The sequence below is a fragment of the Rutidosis leptorrhynchoides genome, chromosome 8 (assembly GCF_046630445.1).
Source record: "Rutidosis leptorrhynchoides isolate AG116_Rl617_1_P2 chromosome 8, CSIRO_AGI_Rlap_v1, whole genome shotgun sequence".
In the NCBI taxonomy this organism is placed as follows: Eukaryota; Viridiplantae; Streptophyta; class Magnoliopsida; order Asterales; family Asteraceae; genus Rutidosis; species Rutidosis leptorrhynchoides.
Genome location: NC_092340.1, coordinates 5513456 through 5519455, shown reverse-complemented (window position 1 = coordinate 5519455; position 6000 = coordinate 5513456).

Genomic DNA, 6000 nt, shown 5'->3' with positions numbered 1-6000 from the left:
AAAAATAAGAAAGTAGCGCGTCGAAACTTAAAAAGGAACTAAAAACTAAGAATTAAAAGTTGCTTCTAAAAATACTAAAGCTTAAAAGAAATACTATATCCCAAAACGGCAATAACTTAAAAAGGTACTAAAATTTTAAAATGGTGTCGCAAAATTCTAAAGTATCTAAATCTTAGTCTAAAGAAAAAGTACTTAAGGAATTTTACGGCAAAGCCTAAAAATCTAGAAATAAATAAAAAACTATGGCAAAAACTATGTCTTAAAACTAAATACGAGCGAAAAATACAAAAATTACGCTAAAACAAATAAAAAGAAACAAAATATAAAAATATACATAAAGTTGTAAAAAGTACAATTTTTATAAAAATATTATTTTTATATTAATATTTTATAAAAGTATATATATTTAATAAAACTAATTATAACTTAATAATACAAATAAATTAAAAACTTAAACTAAATATTAATTTAATTAAAACTAATTAGGGTTATAATAATAATAATTATAATATACTCCGTAATTAATGCTGTTTTAGGGCAACAGTTGGCGTGTCAGACAGCTTCATGCGATCGCATGAAGTTTTGCCTTCGGGCTCATGCGATCGCATGAGCTAGGGTTTCGGGCCAGGTTACGGGTTGCTACAGTACGGGCCTCGAGTTTTATTATATTTTTTTTTCTGTTTTATATATTTATATAATATATTTATATAAATTAAATAAAACTTATATTTTTACAAAATAAAGATAAAGAAACTTTATAGAACTTATATATTTAACAAACTCTTAAAAATATTTATATATTTTGTTTTTCTCTTTTTATATTTTCGTATATTTAAAACGTATTTTTACAAAAATGTATTTTTATAAAAGTAAACTAAAAATTAATAAAAATCTTTTTTTTTATATATTTAGCGTTGCGCTTCCGGCGTTTAAGTAAGAATGTTCCCCGGTAGCGGCGCCAAAAATACTTGATGTTATGCGAGGTGTATAAAAGATAGTTATAATTTTTACAACGAAATACTATTAAATATGATATAATTTTACACAAGATATTTATTTATTTATAGAATGGATATACCTAAACCTTGCTACAACACTTATAGGCAGTGTACCTAATCGTACAGTAGTGTAGTTTTTAGTAAGTCCGGTTCGTTCCACAGGGATCTCTTAAACAAGCTTAACGCTATATAAAAAAAACTATACTTTTAAAAATACAAAAATATATATAAGTAATATTATTATTATTATAAAAGGGGGTTTTTATCATTTAATGACCGGTTTGTCGATTTTTAAAACTTTAGTCGCAGTTAAAACCTAATGTAAAATATTAAAAATAAATATAACTTAATTTAAAGCGTAAAGTAAATAACGATAACGAAATTGCGATAAATAAAAGTGCGATAATTAAAAAGTACGATAATTAAAAGTGCAATTAAATACAATGACAATAAATAAAAGTGCGATAATTAAAAGTGCAATTAAATATGAAAATAAAAGAATTATGCTTATTTAAACTTCCGTGATCATGATGTTTGACGTGTTGATTTTAGTTTATTCCCATGGGTTAATTATCCTTTGTCCTGGATTATTTAATATGCCCGTCTGGTTTTTGTCCATAACAGTCCATCAGTCATAAATATAAAGTGCGAGTGTCTTCGTCAAATTATCCTTATATCTGAAGTCAAATATTCCAACTAATTGGGGACTTAAACTGTAACAAGGTTTTAATACTTTGTTATCAATTATGTCAAGTGTCCTTGTACATAATTTCACCCCTGTTTTAATAATTTCGTAGACTATTAATCCATTTCCGTGTCCGGTTAAATGAACGATTATTCGTACATATAAATATCCCGCCCATCGTGTTCGATCGAGTGTATATAGTTATTTCTAGGTACGTCTAATTGTAAATCTTTATATTAAAATTAACAAACTATCATTTAGTTAAACAAATATAAAGCCCATTAATAGCCCATAGTCTAATTTCCACAAGTGTCGTTCTTTTGTCCAAACCCCAATTATGGTACAAAATCCAATTACCCAATTTTAGTATTTTAGCCCAACATCATGATTACTTCGGCATTAAATAAGCATAATAATAACTTAGCTACGAGATATTAAATTAAAAATAACATTAACCATAACTTACAGTGTTTAAAAATAGCGTAGCGTTACACGGACAGAATTTCGACTTACACCCTTACAACATTCGCTAACATACCCTTATTATTGGAATTAAAATTAAAATTAAAATTAAAATTATAATATATATATATATATATATATGTTTATGTATGAAGGAAGAAGAAAAAGATGTGATTATTTTGGCCAAAACACGTTGAATTTATAGGACCTGGGCTGGATTTTTCAGCCATGCGATCGCATGGAATTAACTCTTCCAGGCCATGCGATCGCATGGCTAGCTGGTGAAGTTCACATGCCTTTGTTTTCTTGCTTGCTGACGTTTATAAATAATAATATAATATATAAATAATTATAAGAATTATTTAAATATTATATTTTATTTATGTGCATAGTTAACTTGTAATTTTTAGTCCGTTGCGTCGAGCGTTGAGAGTTGACTTTGGTCCCGGTTTCGGATTTTCGAACGTCCTTGCGTATAATTTAATATCTTGTACTTTGCGTTTCGCGTCTTGTACTCTTGTAATTTTGCGACGTTTCTTATCAATAATTGGAACCACTTTGATTGTACTTTGTACTTTTGAGATTTTTGGTCGCTTGCGTCTTCAATTCGTCGAATCTGTCTTTTGTCTTCACCTTTTATTATTTAAATGAATATCACTTGTAAATAGAACAATTGCAACTAAAAGCTTGTCTTTCTTGAGGGATAATGCTATGAAATATATGTTCGTTTTTAGCATTATCAAATATTCTCACACTTGAGCATTGCTTGTCCTCAAGCAATATAGTCTTGAAGCGGTGGTCTTAGCGAACCAGGTCTTGCATTAGTGTGTCTAACTGATAGTTATTTAGATGCATTAGTGAGTCTGGACTTCGACCATGTCTGCATGTCAAAAGTTTTGCTTATCATTTCGTGTCGAAAATTACCTACTTATCATCCTTAGGAAATTACCTGCTTATCATTCTTAGTCTAAACACATCTTACTGCACTGATTGCATGAATAGTGTATAGACAAAATTCATATCTTAGCGTATCTGCTAATTCATACCTTAGCGTATCTGTTACTGTAAACTTTGTCTGACATATTTCGTAAATTCCTCCGTAATCTACGAAGTCTTTTGTTCTATATATACGGATATTATATGTAATTAGAATACCAATCGATAGTCGAAAATCATTTCATATCGAAAAATTCTTTATTCAATCGTACGAAATAGAACTCGCCACTAGTTCAAGTTCTTCGGAATCCGACAGCTATTCTGACATGGATGTTCATCTAAGCTTCAAAAGCAGCGTCACCAGAATGAATCAACCAATCATCCATCCCCAATTCATCTGATGGGTTCGTATTCGACTTAATCAATGGAGACAAGAAGAAGGTGATCCTTTCCATCAACCGAAATCACCTCTTGGCGAAGAACCTGAAGCACTTACAGGCGAACCTATTCGTAATACAATTTTCTCTCTCATTTCCGGAGTATCTCGCCACGACTATATCACAAGCCATATTTTAAACCTTATTCATTCGCTCATTCCTACCGATAATCATCCCGGAGTAATAAAGTCAACGAGCTTCGCGCCCGAGTTGTAGCCTTGGAAAATATGGTGCAAAACGTACCAGCTTCAGCAACATCAACGGCATCAACAGTACCACCAGCAACAACACAAACCACAACAACACACGCCTCAACATCACAATCTGTACCCGAGCATAATCATCGTTCTACATGATGTTCTACATCATTTATCTTCGTACGACATGACGATTATGTAATCTCTAATATTCTATAGATTATATATTCTTGTTCTAACGGTAAATCAAATGAGTTTAATATCATATCGACTCATTAAATCCATGATTACATCTGAAGAGAATATATATATGTAAGTATATTTTCATAAAGATTGTAATTAAAAATTCTTTTGTACAAACGATTAATGGTGAAAATATTTTAACGGGTAGGTAATACCAGAAAAATATTTAGATTTCACATCAATAAGTCACACTGTACATTCTTCGAATCTGATTCAACAGTCATTTACTATCCTACTTACACCCACAGATATACATATCCGTTCACCACAGAATAACCATTTTCATTCAATTTCATATTTGAATTTTGACCTATTAGAATCCAACAAGTGGCATAATGAAGAAAACATTGGACAAAAATAAAATTTGTTAGAAACAAACAATTTAACTATGAGAAGAATTTTGATAAGAATCCACGCTAACTGTTCCTAGCTAACTGTTCCTAGCTAACTGATTAATTCTGTATTACATTTTATTTATCGCAATTTATTTATCGCAATTTAATTATCGCAATTTATTTATCGCAATTTAAATTCTCACAATTTTATTTATCGTCATTTAATTTCTGTTATTTATTATATGCACTTTAAATATCGGGACACGTATACAAGGTTTTGACATATCATGTCGACGCATCTATATATATTATTTGGAATAACCATAGACACTCTATATGCAGTAATGCTTGAGTTAGCTATACAGGGTTGAGGTTAATTCTACAATAAAATATATATACTTTGAGTTGCGATCGAGTCTGAGACATGTATACAATGGGTCACGATACGTATTAATTAATTAAAATATTATATGTTAAACTATATATGAATTATTGAATTATCAATTGTGGACTACTAACTGTGGACTACCAACATTGGACAATTAAAATGAATTAAAATATTGATTATAACATATGAAACTAAACATTTCTTCAAGTTTTCCACTTGATTTCATCTTAAACCTCACTTGTATCTTGACGATTACAATCTGCAATCAAACATTTCATGATTCTTGAAAACACCTCAATCGAGAGGATGAACCGCCCTGCACTTCATCTACGGAAGAAAAGATTGATGCATATAGTTATGCACCTGAAAACACTCGGAACCTGAGTAAACGTTTAACACTTGTCTGTGCTAGCTCCTTTGGCATTGTTATTATCGAAAATAATATTGCAATTCTCTTTCAAATTAGCTAATTTTGTCACAGCTCCAGCGAATCAACTTCAATTTTTCATTCGAATAAACCTTATTATAAAGATTACCCTTCACCATTGTTACCGGAGAACCGTTTATATTCCACCATATTAGCAGTAAACTTAACAGCAACATCATTACTCATTGTCTTAAGTCTCTCTGAAGAACCATTATATTTGTCATTAAAACATTATCATATACTCATCCGTACCTTGTAACGAGAATTTCCATACCAATTACCGGGAATTAGCAATCAGTATTTTGAAATCTCGCAGCATGTCTACATCAATAGTTATGTGTATACATATAACATTTATCTCTTAGAATTATAATCTTCAATTCTGAATTTCTGAAGCCCATGAATCAAGTTTTCTGAATTTATTTTAAAAAAAAAAAAAGGCTGATGAAATCTTTGGCGATTACCTTGCTCCTTAATCATTCCAAATCATCGTGAATGAATTTCTTCATCACACTTTGGTTAATTATTAGATATCATGGTATCTCTCATTATAAATATCCTCAATATTTCTGAAGATATCTTCATAAATATTCTCGTCCGATATTAATTATCTCTCCGCGCTATCTGTGTTATCTCATAAAAGGAAACTGTTTTAGTTTCTATATTCTGTAAATCTTCGAATTTAAAATATGAATGTTTTGAAGTAGTGTTGGAAATTGATGCATGAGTTAGTATATAATATAATGACACTTGATCAACGTGATTATATTACAGTAAGTCATGCTGAGTTTCTAATGGAACGTGATGATTCACAGATCATAACGTCATCATGTGCCATGTTACATGACTCTTATATTCTATCTAATCTATAAACATAGCAAGAACATATTTT